Source organism: Meriones unguiculatus, chromosome 19, assembly GCF_030254825.1.
Source record: "Meriones unguiculatus strain TT.TT164.6M chromosome 19, Bangor_MerUng_6.1, whole genome shotgun sequence".
Classification (NCBI taxonomy): domain Eukaryota; kingdom Metazoa; phylum Chordata; class Mammalia; order Rodentia; family Muridae; genus Meriones; species Meriones unguiculatus.
Window position 1 is genome coordinate 42,033,134 of NC_083366.1, and position 16,062 is coordinate 42,049,195.

General features: G+C 42.6%; 1 protein-coding gene across 1 annotated transcript in view; it reads left to right on the top strand.

The window, feature by feature from the left end:
- The window catches only part of Dcdc2 (doublecortin domain containing 2), a 169,695-nt gene that overhangs the window by 112,062 nt on the left and 41,571 nt on the right, over positions 1-16,062 (top strand). The gene's annotated exons all lie outside the window — the stretch shown is intronic.

Consider the following 16,062-nt stretch of genomic DNA (forward strand, 5'->3'; position numbering starts at 1 on the left):
TGGGCAGGGAGGAAATTAGGGAGGGAGGGCAGGATTTGGAGGGAATGAGGGAGGGGGCTACAGCTGGGATACAAAGTGAATAAACTGTAATTAATATTAAAAAATTAAAATTAAAAAAAATAGCACACCTAAATTTAAGTCAGGCAGTGGCTTAGGCCTGTAATCTAGCACTCATGAGGTAGAGACAGGAGGGTCAGGAGTTCAAGGTTCAAGGCCAACCTGGTATATTTAAGACCCTGTGTTAAAACAAACACACACACACAAAAGGTACACTCAAATTTTAAAAATTCAGTATTTAGATAGGTGCAAACTATTTTATAGTGCTTTCTGATAGTGTCTGAGAGACATTTTATCAAGTGTGTGTGTAGGGGGGTGGACTGTGTCCCTTAGTGTACATGTGCAAGTTAGAGGACAAGAATTTGAAGTTGGTTCTCTTTTTCATGTTTATATGGGTCCTGTGGATCATCCTCAAGCCACCAAACTTTCACAGCAAGCATCTGTATCTGTTCAGCCATCTTGACAACACTGATAGACATTTTAGTAATATGGGACACTGATTAGAGTTTCTGTCCCCTTGAAGATTAAGCAAATGAGGAATTCAGGGAAAGAGCCCAGAGTGCTGTCCTGGAGAATCATTCTCTTTGATGTTGAAGACTTAGGAAACCTGTATTTTCCCAGGCTAGTTCTCATGAGGGACAGGGGGAAAGGTGACTTAGGGTTCCCTATGACCAGGGTAAAGAGCAATTGGAAGCAAATGTAGACTTATTCTTGGCACCTCGATTTATTTGTTTGTCCATCTGTCCTCCACGTATCTATGCATTTTATCCATGTTTGTCAGATTAGTGCGAACACTATCTGGAAGATCTGGTTTCATAGCTGCTAAAGCAAATATGAAATTTGTTATTATCTATTCCATCCTGCTTCAGATAGTATTTGTCCATTGATAGGTATAGCCTGTAAATGAAAGAGCACTGCAAGCTAGAGGGCCTAGTCTTGCCTCCAGCACATCACTTGACAATTCTGCTTTTGATTGTGGAAAGAAAGGGTTGAATCATTGACTCTCTCAAGTCCCCCGGGGCTTTAAAACACAATGATCTAATTAGTTTTGATGGCTTCCCAGCTTACAGTTTAGGATTTATGGCTTGTTTAGTGTCGGACAGTGCTGATTGATTCTTGAAACTTGAATTTCTGAAAAACCAGTGAAAATGGCTTGCTAATTTCCACAAGAAACTGTCCTTCTGTCTGTAAGGCTGCCCACACTTCCACTCTGTCGGCACTAGAAAACTTAGTGGACTAATATTTATTATTAGAGGAGAGCAGTTCAATATTTCTGTTCCTGGTTAATTGAGATGTGGTGCTTTGATTTTATGACATTTTATGTAATAATAAATCTTCTAACATGCTGCTTGAGAGCATGGACATTACCGATGTTCTAGCCGCCGCATAACTATACATCTTTTTCTATCTGTTGCAGCGGATTAAATTGCTGTATAAAGTTTAAACTGCTCCATCAACAAAATTGAACACTTTAGTTATATATATGTGTGCGTGTGAAATTACCAAAGGCATGAAACAAATATTATCTCAAAGTCATTTTTGAAAGGGAGTAGGCTCTGCGTGCATAGTGAATAATTTCTGTCTGCCTGAGAGCTACTGTTGCATCCTGGGAAATGTTCAGAGGAGAAGATAAAATTATTTAGATTTGCAACTTCTTGCCACAGGAGGTGAAAGCCTTTTTATTACTATTATTAATGTGATGGGAACGGTTTCAGTCATATCGAGTCTGTGCTGCACCCCCAGGAACAACTTCAGATAAATAATTACACCTTTCTCTCTCTTTTTTAAATGCCCCTGTCTCTTTCCACTCTATGGCTTTAAGCAAAAAAGGTACCCTGCCCTAGGTAAAAGTTTCCCTAAATGTTTTCAAGAAGTTGGAATTTGGTGAGGGTTGTGGCCGTGACAGGAGTGCCTCTGTACCACCAAGACACAGCCTAAGATGGCCCGGAGAGATTCCACTAGAGGCAGGTGTGCTTTCCTTCAAAGAAAAGCTTCTCACATGCAGAAATGGCAGTACTGTCTTCCCAGAGGAAGCACCAGCTTCTTGCCTGATATCTTCTCCTTCCTCCTGGGTCTTCTTGTGACAGCAGAGCTCTGGGCGGAACATCTACGCAGACTGTACCTCAGGGCCTCTCCTGAGCCAGAGTCCTGCCATAATAAGGCTGTGAATGAGTATGGCAAGACCTTACCTCTCAGGCGGTGGATGTTCTTGTGAGGGAGGTGGACAGCAAACAAGGGAACACGTAGGAAATAGGGCTCAGTCAGACAGCAGAGGCTTAGGAAAGAAAGGATGGAGGTATAGTGTTTCCTGGGCACAGTCTGGCCTCTGTCCAGCTGTCTGCCTGGAGGGCTAGTCATAGGCAAAGTGTGCCTCACTCATGCATCCATCCCCTCAGGAATGACTTTGAGCTTCTCTGGTGCTGACTACCACCATTGCACCACAGAATACATATGAATACAAAATTAGTCATCTTTAAAAAAAGATTTGTTTTATTTCTTTGTGTATGTATATACCAACATGAACATGTTCATGCATGTAGTGTGTCTGCACATGTGTGTACATATGTGTATATATGTATGTGTGTGTCTCTGTGTGCACATGCACGTGTGTGTGTACACGTGTGTGTTTGTGCACATGTATGTATATGCACGACGAGTGTGCATGTGTTATGTATGTGGAAGGGTGATACACACCTCTTGTTCATTCCTTAGATCAGGGCCCTGAACCTGGCATATAGTAGGTGATCAGTACAATTTGTTGAATGAATGATTAAAGAACCTTCTCTTGAGTCGGGGAGCTTCCCTTCTCTGAAGACAAGGGAAGAGGGGAGAGGGTGAAGACGGTGGGAGAGAGTGACTGGAAGGAAAGGTTGGAGGGGTCTATGATTGGGATGTAGAGTAAATACATAAATTAAAAATAAATTTAAAAACATAAATAAATTTTTTTTTAAAAAAGAACCTCCTCTCCGTTAACATGTTATCCCTAAAATAATATTCCTTGCAGGTGTTCCCATGGAGCAGGAAGGAGAGGGGCTGTGGATGAAGCAGCAGGTTGGGTAGATGGAGAAAGAAGCAGGGGCTAGGTCCAGGCCTCTTGGAAGGGTCCTTGCAGGGATTTGGGAGAGGCAGTCTGACTTCTGTAGCTCTGGGACCAATCAGATGAAAGCATGGCCACAAAACACATTCTTGACCAGTTGAATGAAAGTCTGGCCGCAAAACACACTGTTAGGAAGAACATGAGTATAAACTAATATGTGAAACTTAGTTTTTAATTTTGAGACAGGGTCTCATTATGTAGCTCAAGATAAACTCATAGTCTTTCTGCTCTACTTCCCAAATGCTGGATTACAGGTGAACACCCCACCGCCCTTGTAGACTAAACTTTCTCTTGAGTTGGGGGTCCCCTTGTCTTTCCCCATGGTAGTTTGGAAGGCCTGAGCTCAAGCAGTCCTCTACTTCTAGACTCCCTGAGCAGTCAGGACTATTGGCTGCATGAACATTTATACCAGGTTACATAAGGCTATACTGTTTGGGATTAGAAAGAATCATATTAGAATTTGAATGTTCCGGAAAGACATCTCTACTGTAGCTTAATGTGAAATATTCCCCCTACTCCTCACATGTTTGAACCCTTGCTCCCAGCTATTGGCACTGTTTTTGGAGGTTGTGAACCTTTTGGACATGCTGCCTGTCTGGGAGATGTGCTTTAGGAACAGGACTAGGGTTACAGGATAGCTCCCCAGCCAGCCAGGCCTCCCTACTGTCAGCAAGGTGACCCGTTTAGGCATCTCTGCTGCCACAGCTGTGACATACTTCCACCACCATGGTGGAAAGTGCACCCTCAAGCCACAAGTCAAACTAAACATCTCCTTCCTTGCGTTGCATCTGGTCAGGTATGTGGTCACAGTTGTCAAGAAGACAACTAACACAAGCCCCTGCAGGCTATGCCAGTTCTTCTATTTGACTTGCCTTTTCTTTCAAAATACAGACAGCAGTTAACATTTCTCTGTAGTATGACTCTCTGCATGTTCAGTTTCCTATGGTAAAATATAGTTTGGGAATAAAAAGGAGGAGGAAGAGGAGGAGGAGAAGGACAAGGAGAAGGAAGAAGAAGAAAGAAAGAAAAAGAAAGAAAGAAAGGAAAGAAAGGAAGAAAGAAAGAGAAAGAAAGGAAAGAAAGGAAGAAAGAAGAAAAGTAGTTCCCAGATTAACAATTTGTGTTTTCAAGTGCTTGTCATTCTGAAAAGTGTGGTGTCTTGCCGTGCTGTTTCCTATTCCATCCAGTCTGGGGTGGGACTCATCTCTTGTCCATCATACTCAGAAAAGATCCCAGCTCTGTTGCTACTTCTAGTTTAGCCCAGTATGGTACCTGTCAGAGTCTTATTTCCAGATCTTTAAGGTAATATATTTGCACAGTGGTAATGTTACAACACCAATAGGGAACCAATCTAGATGTAGCAAAGGAAAATCCATGTGTCTTCAAGTGTTTACTTGGCAGAGCTGTGATTTCCCGTATCTGTTTAGAAAAAAAATTAAAAGTCAAAGGCTGTAGAGATCTGCAGTCACCAGGGAAGACAGCATGCACACAGCATCTAAGAGGGAATCAACTGCTTTCCAGAGATGACCTGAGGTTCTCTCTTCTCCATCAACACCATCTGGGTCACAGACTCTATCAGAGCCTGGCCTAGGTGGAGTCCGGATGTTTAAGTTAGTGCATCGTGCAGTTCTCCTAGTTCTTCATTAGCAAATGTTTAAAAGTCAGCATTCTAAAATTACATGGAAAAGCTTATAAATATGAATTTCCTGCAATTTACATCTTATAAGCACTCCTATCAGCTGTATCACAGCTTGAAAAATACCAAAGATGCATTAGAAAAACCTTTCTGTTTAAAACTAGATTGATCTCACATTTACATGGAAAAAGAAGGCCATTACACGGCAGGCATTAAAAGCTTCATTTCAGAGAGCTTGAGGAAAAAAAAATCAAAATAATCCACTTCTACCCAGGCCATTTGACAACTGATAGACTTTCCTTAACGAAATAAAAAGAAACCCTACCACCTACTGCTAACAATCTCCAATTAATGCTGTAAAAACTTCCTCCATTTTTAAGATGCCAATGTGTAAATTTTCCAAGCCAGGCACAGGCGCTTTCCTCAACTTTAGATGGTAACCGTTTGCCCTGGCACAGGGAAGAGCCTTCCACTCCAATTCCCCCCCAATTCCTGAGCTGCGAAACCCATTTCCATTCATTATATACAATTCTGTAGCATCCAGAAAAGGGTCTGCACAGCTCCCTGGGTGTTGTGTGTGTGCAGTGGGAATTGTGAAGACAGGTGACTCACAATAATACAGTTTTTTTTTCTGCACCCGGCAGGTTTTTCTGGGGGAGAGTTGGCAGGAGTGGGGTGAGGCAATGACAAAGCCTCACCTGTGCCCCTTCTTGCTCAGCTCTCTGCACATCTTTGGCATACCCCACATAACCCCACCTGATCAAACAGGGTCAGGTCAGCTGAGCTGTCACAGCATGCACATGTTACGTGTTCATACCCCCAATCCCACCTCCCGCCAGCTGCAGCGTCAGTTCAGGACTAGCCTAGAAATGACAGAGGGCTCTGTAGAGAGTGACAGCCCTTGGCAGATGGGCCTGTGGTTGTGGCTCTGACCTGGCCTGGACTTGAAGGGTCTCACAACCCTTCCTAAGGAACCCTGTTGTCACTTCATCCTCTCTGCTCCCTAGAATTCATCATGGTCCAATATATTGCTTAGTATTTCATGTTTTAATGCCTACATGGAACATTTTACAAATGCGTGTTTCTGCCCTGCTTTCTATATTGACAGGCCCAGAGGGAGTGCGAGGTTCCCTGGGAACTGTGGTCTCTGCCATTGTTAGTCTCATTCATTCACATTTGCTTCCTGAATGACAGATGATTTTGTCTATGGCGTAGATGTTTGTTTTCAAAAGGCATCTGGGTTGCCTGGTGACTAACCAGATCATTGCATTTTTCTGCTATTTCCTGGGTACACTGACATCCTCGCAAGTACTTTCCCCTGGTTTCTGTGGCACTCCTTTCTGCCATTCTCTCCTCTCTGTTGGTGAGGGCAGGGAAGCCCTCTCTCTATCACTAAGTATAGTATTCCTCAGAGCTGTGTCAAAGGCTGGCATTCTCCTGTGCCACTGTCCTCCCAGTCTTCCTCAGAGCACCAGTCTTACCTGATGTGATAGGATTTTCAAGCCTGGAGAATTCTAAGCTAGACTCATTCCCCATGGATGCTCTCTTTATTGAAGAGACACCGTGACCATGACAACTTTTATAAAGGAAAACATTTAATTGGGGCTGGCGTACAGTTCAGAGATTTAGTTCATTACCATCATGGTGGCATTCAGGCAGACATGGTGCTGGAGAAGGAGTTGAGAGTGCTACATCTGGATCCATAGGCAGCAGGAAGTGACTAAGACACACCTCCTTCAACAATGTCACACCTACTCCTACAAGGCCGCACCTCCTAATAGTGCCACTCCCTATGAGCCCGTGGGAACCATTTTTATTCAGACCACCAGAGATGCTTTCCAATGTTGACCTCCTTATCTTCTCCATGCAGATGTTGAAGTGGAAAACCAGAGTCATCTTCCAGCATGTTTCTGACTTTTTCTGACATCTCCAGGAGATGGTTTGGTCTCTTTCCAGGTTATGCCTGGAGTTGACTCACACTTGGCTATGTGAGGGCTGCCTCCCCTATGAGCTGTCCCGCTAAGGAGTTCTGAGCCTCTGGTCCTGTTCATCTTTCTGCTGCTGTTGATGTTGTGAGATGTGGTTCTGACACACCTTGGTGCTCACCTTCACCATGCTCTCTTTTGCAAACTATGTCATGGATTGTGAACACAATCTGCCTGAGGCCAGAAGTGGTGACTTTTGTTCTTCTTTGTTTTCTTTTTTTCCCCTTTATTTATTTATTTTTATTAGTTACATTTTATTGACTCTGTATCCCAGCCGTATCCCACTCCCTCATTCTCTCCCAAGCCCTCCCTTCCTCCCTCATCTCCTCCCTGCCCCTTTCCAAGTCCACTGATTGGGGAGGACCTCCTCCCTTTTCATCTGACCCTGTTTTATCAGGTATCTTCAGGACTGGCTGCAAAGTCCTCCTCTGTGGCCTAGCAGGGCTACTTCTCCCTTGGGGGGTGGGGAGGTCAAAGAGCCTGACATTGAGTTCCTGTCAGAAATAGTGCCTGTTCCCTTACTAAATGCTAGTACAGTACTTGATCTTGGTACAGGGGATGGGTATCAGTCAAAGCCTGTCAATCACTGGATGCTTATATCCAAAGAGAACACAAACCTATTTTTAACATTTATTTTAAAAGTCAGTATATAAAGTAATGGTTTTTTTTAATCATACCCATATACACACTTATTTAATAATTAAGCAAGTGTGTGTGTGTACATGTGTATATGTACATGTGTGTATGTGATTCTACTTTGTCCCTATCCATTTTCTTACCTACTGGCTTGCTACAACCTCCTGACTTCTTGGAGGTTCTTTGTCGATCTACATACAGTCCCTCTCTCTGTTTCCTGTCACATGTACTCCATTATCTTTTCTTTTCCTCTGCTTCCACACCTTTCCCAAGATTCCTTCTCTTTCTCTTAATGTTCCTTCTCAACACACACACACACACACACACACACACACACACACACACACATAATCTAGAGATGCCTATGATTAAAAAAGAGAAATATTTGTCTTTCCAAGTCTGGCTTATTTCACTTAGTGTAATGATCAACAGTTGTATTCGTTTTCCTTGAATGCCTTGGTTTTTCTTTATGGCAGAATGAAACTCTGTCATGTATAAGTATGTCATTTTCCTTGTCCATTCATCTGTTGATAGATACATGGGCTGATTCCATTTCCACTTTTCTGAGCAGTGTGATAAACAGGGGTGTGCCCATATTGGTATGGGAAGCTGACTTAGAGCACTTCGGGTTTGTACACAGGAGGGCTGTGGCTGTGTCATATGGCAGTCCTGGTTTTAAATTTCTTTTGAAGAATGTCTGCACTAACTTCCATAGTGATTGTGCAGCAAAGAACACGCACGTGACAAATAAATACCTACTGATCATCGAACAACTCAGGATGTTGGTGAGGAGGAAGCACAGTATGGGTTTGTGGGTGAAGTACCCAGTGTGAATGTGATGATCTGTGGCCATCCACGTAACAAGCTTCATGAAGCCTCGGGGGCATATGCTGACTGTGCTCTGCTTTGGTGGTCAGATTAAATGATAAAAATTAGTTTCAGACCTCCCACAGAGCTATAGTTTCAGAACATTGTATGTGTGTGTGCGCATACATGTTATGTGTGTATGTATGTAACCTTAGAGGCAAAACTTCATATCCAAGGCAGTCATGGCTGAATAGGATTAGTTATTTTATACCACTGAAATTTAGAGTTACAGGATATGTCTAGGTGTTTTTAGTGCAGCTCAGATCTAAATTGTTGGTGAGGTCTTTTCAAAATGCAAATCTCAGCTTTTTGTCCTCAGCTGAAAACCCTGCCATGTCCTCCACCCTTCAGGACCAGCTCCTTTCTTTGGCTTACAAAGCATCTTTTGCCAAATGGTCCTTACTTCCTCTCGGACCTCATCTGTCACGATGCCCTCTGTTCATTTAAGTGCTTGATATGCGTTGGAATTCTTTACTGTTCCACAGCATGCCTGGGCTTGTGGGCTCTGCAGCCTTCATGCCCTCGCTTCAGCTGCTCTCTTTTACACCAACTTTGTTACCTGTCACCTCCTTTCTTGTCTGGCTCTTCCAATATCGGGGTCTCTGTTATCAGGGCACTACTACACCCCAAGAAGACATCCTTTGATCATGTGCTGGTGTGTATATGTACCTGTTTCCCTAAAATACTGTGTTCTCCCAAGCTCAGGAGGAACTTCCGTAGTGGTTGGTACAGAGAGGGTGGTCAGACAGTGAATGAACGAATGACTGAATGAAAGCTATGTGGCAAAGCTTGAGGAGAGCCAGTTCCTCGTGTTATAGGCCCTTCCTTCTGACTGGGCTGGTGGTTCCTTTTCCTTTTCCTTTCGTGAGGGTGAGGATGCCGGTGGAATCCAGGCGCTTGTTGGGCACCACAGATGATCTGCATGGCTGGAGTTTTCTGTGTTAGAAGGTGGCAGGATCACAGCAGAGGACTGATGCACTGGAAAGAGAGCTTCATGCGCAGCTCTGAAGGCCCAGTGCCCTGATGAGCAGGCTTTCCTCTTAAACTCTGCACAAACTGCAGTTGTACCATTTTCTCCCTCTGGCAGCTTTCCTTTTCTCTACAAGGGCCACTTTGGTGGACACAGCGACAGGTATGACAACTCTTGCTAGCTGAAAAACTTTAGCATGTGATAATTTATAAAATGCCTCTTTGATGTGATCCCCGACCTGAACAATTCATGGCTCATGTTTACAAGCTTATAAAATCAGGGAAGTGAATCAGACGTGCAAAACATTACACAGACTGTTTATTTAACATATATATATATATATATATATATATATATATATATATATATTTAGGGGGTGTTGTCAATTTATTCGCAATCGTGTACGTCTCTGACAAGTCCAAGGGCTTTTAAAGTGAAGGCGAAGGTGCTGCACCATAAATGAAGCAGATAAACTGGGAGGATGAGACATCACGTTTGAAGTACAAAGCAGAAAGCTCTGGGGCCTTTGGGCAGGATTCACAAAGCACTTGGTTTGCCTGGTGTCAGCTCTTCCATTTGCAGAAGTGCCAGCCCCCCCTCTCCTGCCCATCTCCTTTTTAACTACTGAGGTCATTGTGTGGGTTGCATCATCTGCTTTTAAACAGTTTGGTTTAGCGTGTAGTTAAGAACAACACGTGGTACATTTAAATGAAGCAGGACTGTATGAATGCTGTTAGGGCTGTGTTTGTAATGAAGTCATTTCAGTTTGACACGGTTTCAGTGACATTATAAGCTCCTTTTTGCTTAAGAGCTTTTTCCAAAAAGTTTTCTTACAGTTTGCCAAATCCCATTTAAACCCAGCTATGAAATATGCTAAATTCATTTGGCTGCTGACTTTTGGAAAGAAGAAAAATCAATATATATGTATATATTATATATATTCATATGAAAATATACAGCTTAATCAGTCTTTTTAAAAAGTAAAACTTTAGCTTTTGCTCAAAAAAGGGAAACTATATTAAAATAAGTAGATATGACTGAAAATAAAAATTGCTTTGGGGTAGAGTTTTGTGACTTTGTGGCAGCAATTATTCAACACTTTGATGGTTTTAATTTTGTATTCTAGTTCATTCTACCTCACATAGATCAAAGCTACTATTGTATCTACAGACAAGCTGTTCTCTCCTTGTTTTAACTGTTCTTTCTCTGCGGGAGAGCCCACATGAGCTAGGGAAAGGGATGTCCAGCATTTGCCTGGAAACAGCCTGGTGCTCTTCACCTTTGCAGTAAGAATGGGATGAAGGCTGCCCCAGTCCGCGCACTGTTCCATGTTATATTCGTGTCCCACACTGAAATTTTTACTCCCACCGGGACTCCTGATAAAATCAAACATTAAAACTGCAGTTATTTTGGCAACTCCATTCCACCTTACACGGAAAGATCCCAAAATTTAAATGCAAGTTAGAAAAAAAAGTATGATTCTGCTTTATCTAGGAGGAAAATTATCCTAAACGGTGGTTAGAATATTCAACAATAGGTTATTTTTTTTAAAAGCTTGTGTTTAGAGTTCTTGGTTTCCTGTCCACTAAACCAAAAACAGAGGAAACACGTTCTCTAGCTCCCCTCAAAGCACACACCAGAGAGACACATTTCAGAGAAACTGACTTCTCTGCTCTTTTTCCTCCAAAACTTTCAACCCAGCTCTACAATTTTGATTGATTTTAAGAAATATTCTTTCTCTCCTCCTTTTTTTTCCTCATTGGTGTCACCCACATGAGCTTAGAATTATTAACACCCCCAAACCCACTGCTCAGTGTTGATGTCTCTACACTTAAATTTTGGATTTGCTTCTTTTCATCTATCATTTAGGGGCTAGCCTGGAACAAACAAACAAACAAAACCTTCCAACCCCCACAAACTGCAGTCTGTGATGTTAATGTCTCAATTCATTGATGGGTGATGCTTGTCAGATCAAAAAATGTGGGTATCGGCAAATGCCTTTAATCTCAGTACTTGGAAGGCAGAGGAAGGTAGATTCCGTGAGTTAGAGGCCAGCCTGGTCTGCAGAGCAGTTCCAGGACAGCCAGGGCTTCATAAAGAAACCTTGTCTTGAAAATCCAAGCTAGCCATCAAAACAAAAAACGTGGAAGAGGAATTAAAAATGTAGATTCCTATGTCAGATTCCTGGATGCAAATCATGTTTCCACCAGGTGCCATGAACTCAAAGTGTCCCCATTTCTTGTATGTAAGATGCTGGCATGTATGACTCTCCCTGGGGAGATGTGTGCAAATGCCTGTTAGCTCCAGACCAGGCACCACTGGCAGACCAAAGAAACAGTTCTACCCAGGTCTTAGTTGGTAAACCAATGAGATTATGGGGTTTGTACAGGAATGTGAGTGACTGGAGGGCAGCTGCATCTCTAGAAAGTCCACCCCCAACAAGTGTGATCGCTCACCCCTGGAGCCCTCTTCCCAGCCTGCACAAAGCTCCACCTAAGAGCTCTCCCTAAGCAACCCTCTCAGTTGTTGGTTAGTTATATAGCCAAGGAGCAATCTCATGCATTCTTTAACTTCCTGAGTTCTCTGAGCCTTGAATGGTTCCTTAGCTTCCTGGGTCTGATGCATCTCCTCTCTTGTGGGAGGGAAGGGAGTGTATAATCCAGAAGAAGTTGTTGTGCAAAGAAGGTAGTGATAATTATTTCATGAAGACACTGTAGATAGAAAATGAGTTAATGTATATAACACAAGTAATTGCTAGCTAATCACTGCAATCATGATTAATGTTGGTGCTTTATTTTTATTACTGTTATTAACTTATGTATGGCTCTAGATAAATGCTAATAGAGAAACATTTATTGGCTATTATCAATATATCTACTTGAAAATAGGTACCTTTCTAGGTTTCCTAATATTTACATCTTATCTGGAAATATATAAAATAAAATAATAAGATTAGAAATTAATTCATACTATACTTAATAGAATAGAAACATTTAAAACTACAGAGTTTGAGAAAAATCTCAAAAAAATTGAGTAAGGTATTGCTCTATCTCTTCCCACAAAGGTGAAAATAAGTGGATAATTAACTGTTTATCAGTTATCAGGAATGAAATAATCTTAGATACCTTTCCTGAACTTTCTAAATGTCAGCCTCACTCCTGATGGGAAGGAATGACCACATGAAAACCCACAACTCTCAGTGACATGCCAAGACACAGCACCCCCCTTCCTAGGCTGCTCCTCATCAGGGGCTGTCACTTCATGGTAATCACCCTAAAATTGAGTTCAGTGGAATTATTTAAATGCACTGATCTCAGTCTATTTTAAATAAAAGTTGGTGCAAGGCAGGTGGTATTGCAGAAAAAAAAATCCCATGCAAGGATTTTCTAATTCACTCATTGACAACTGTTGGTGTCTTGACTTTATGCACATTAAGGGAAGATGCTAAATTGAATGCATTATAACCTCCACTTTATGTGAATATGGAAGATTAACCACCAATCAGAGCTAAATTGTATTGTTAGCAAGGCATCAACGCTGATAAAATTTCATCCTCTCTATAAATTACCTTGTCTGTTTCCTAAACATCTGAAACACAGCAACTCAAGAGATATTACTTTGATTGTCTGAAGCAAGTAGAAGTACATTTATCTATGAACTGTTGAGGCACATAAGTTAAAAATACATTCACTCAGACTTAATGAGCAATTCCTGGGCATTAGTTGTGTCAGTTAGGTCAGGTGGAAGGTGGCCCCTCTCCTCAGGATGGCTGGCTTGCTCAGAATAGCTCATTTTTGCTGCCCCTGTACCTTGAGCGAGGACCTCATTTCACAGCACCTGCCCAAGAAAGCAGTTAGCTGCTTTTTAAGGACAAGTGGTATTGGTATAAATACAGTTATAAAGTATACTGTCAATAACTGTTCACAGGGAAAGCTGGAGCCTTAGAATGTAAAAGCTACAATTCAGCAATAATTGTGCTAACTTTTGAAAACACATTGTGATGGTTTGTTTGCCTTTCTTGACTGGGTTAGGAATTGCCTGAGAGACATACTTCTGGGCCTGTCTGTGAGGGTGTTTCCAGAAAGCATTAACTGAAGAGGGAAGGCCAACTCTGAAATTGGGTGATACCAGGCCATAGACTGAGGTCTATGACTGAATGTTAGGAAGGAAGGAAGGAAGGAAGGATGGAAGGAAGGAAGGAAGGAAGGAAGGAAGAAAAGGAAGGAAGGAAGGAAGGAAGGAAGGAAGGAAGGAAGGAAGGAAGGAAGGAAAAACAATACTATTGGCTGGGCGCTGGCATTCTTTCTCTGCTTCATGATTTGTCCAGATGTTTTTGTTTGTTTGGTTGGTTGTTTTTTCAATACAAAGTTTCTCTGTATAGCCTTGGCTGTCCTGGACTCACTTTTTAGACCAGGCTGACCTTGAACTCACAGCAATTTGCCTGCCTCTGCCTCCCTGAGTGCTGGGGTTAAAGGTGTGTACCATACCTGTCTATCTGCCCAGATGTAAGAGAACTTCTGATACAAGCTGCTGCTATAGCATGGAAGTGTGCCCCTTCCATGAACCCAAACAAGCCCTTCCTCCCTTAAACTGCTTCTTGTCAGGCATTTTACAACATTCAGGAATGAAAAGTGTTACACACACACTTAGTCCGTTTGTACAGTAGAGCTGTGCATTTAACCTTGAAGTCATGCTTTATATACAATTTAGATACCATTATAAATCATTATTGAGTTATAACGCATCAAGAGAACTACTTCAACCTTCCACCATAATCTGTAAACTGCAGACGGAATTTGAAAATGTCCGATACCCATTTTGCTTAGCTTCTGTTTATCTTCCCAATTTCTCGTATGAATTTTCAAGTCTCCTGAAGCTAAAATGTCTTACTTCCACATCTGAGGTACCGTTACCCACCATTTTGAGCAGAATGCTTTGTCGTGTATGCCGACCTGTGACTGGGGCTATTGCTACCCTGTAAATTTCTCTTCTTTTCCTCCTGAGCCTGAGCCCTCCACCTCCTGCAGAGGATTGCTGGGGTGTAACTCATTGGAGCATTTTAGCTCAGGGTTTTCACGTCATGTGTATAAAGGGATAGTGGGTGTATATGTGGAATATAGCTCTGGTGACATTTGTTCTTTCGAGATGAATTGCTTTGGTTGAATTTGGCCATGAGTGAGTTGGGTATGAGTGTGGGGGGATTCTTTGAGCTTCTGTGAGAGTATATGGATTTCCTGAGGCATTCCACTGGGCACTCAGGCCGAGGAACAGCTTTCTGTGCTGTGATGAATTCTCTGGAAGGCTGGAATCAGCAGAGATGGCTTAGCTCCTTCTCATTCCTCCCACACTCCCTGGCCTCAGGCCTCTGAGTTAGGTGTCCTGGCATGATGGCCTCTTTTTGATTCACAGCCAGTGATGCTGAAAGAGTGGACAACACTGCCTTCCTCGTCTCCTCTTGGTTCTATATTCACTCCTTCCCAATATTTGTTTCACTTAGCTGACCACTGGGATGCCAAAATGGAGAAGTTTTAATACCAACCACCCACTTCTTGATTTTCCAGAGACCCCGGGGCAGCCCTCTCCTACCTGCCGCTCTTCTTGCTGTTCCTTTTCTATCTTTGGGAACTTTTACCTGTCACTGCAGTGCTGAGTGGCTGAACTTAAGCCATCTTCTATTCTTATTCCAAGTTCTTGCTTAGACAATTGATTATATCTGCCAGCGTATTCTCTAGTTTAGTTAATAATTCTAATTTTTGAGAACTTCATACATGAGCATGAAAGGATATCACTTCTGCCCCTCCCTCTCCGACTCCCCCTATAATCCCACAAATTCATAATCTCTTCTCTAAATATACGAACACACTCGTATATACGAACACACTCACATGAATGCACACATCTATAGATAACCTACTGAGTCCATTTAGCCTTGCTTATAATATGTGTGTAGGGCTGACCACTTTGGGTTGAAAATCCTGTCTGGTGGCAGCTTGTCCCTGGAGGAAACTGATCCTCCCTCTGAGCAGGAACTTATAACCCGTAGCTCTTTATCTAGGGGTGGGGCCATGTGAATTTTCCCTGTCTACACTGTCATGTCAACTGGTATTGTCATTACGTTGATCTTGTTAGGACAAATATATTGTTGAGAGTTCATGGATGTAGCTTTCCTACCGCATGTGGAAGACACCATCTCACAGCAGACTTCTTGGTGCTCTGGAAATTACAGTCTTTTTACCTCCCTTTCCATGATTTTCCCCGAGGCTTAGGTGTAAGGGTTGTATTACAGGCGTATCTGTTGGGGTTGGACACCCCAAGTCACTTATTCTCTGCATTTTGTCCAGTTGTGGGTCTCTGTAATAGTTTCCACCTGATGCAAAAAGAAATGGCTGTCGTAGGTTTTCCTTTAAGGTCTCTCCACCCACAGGTAGTTGGCAAGGTTTGTAGGACCACGCAGGGATTCCCTCATGTTGAGCAGGCCTTAAGTCTGGTTAGATAGCTCTGGGTTACTCCCAAGAGAAAAATGCTCCTCTTACACCATTTCTGCTCTATTGGCAGGGCAGTCATCGTTGCCATTCATGTCAAAATTGTACGGCTTGGTAGGACAATTGACCGCTTCTCTCCCTTGGCAGCCTGCATTGCGCCTTCCCTACTACAACGCCCGGTTCCCAGGGAGGCAGTCAGTCCCAGATCAACCCTTCAGGTCTTGAGTCCAAATTATGTGGCGTTGTAAGCAATAGGGTCTAACCCTCAAGTTCCAGGAGGCAACTATGGGCAGCATATATAGTCTATATTGTCTTGGAAATCTCTTGGAACC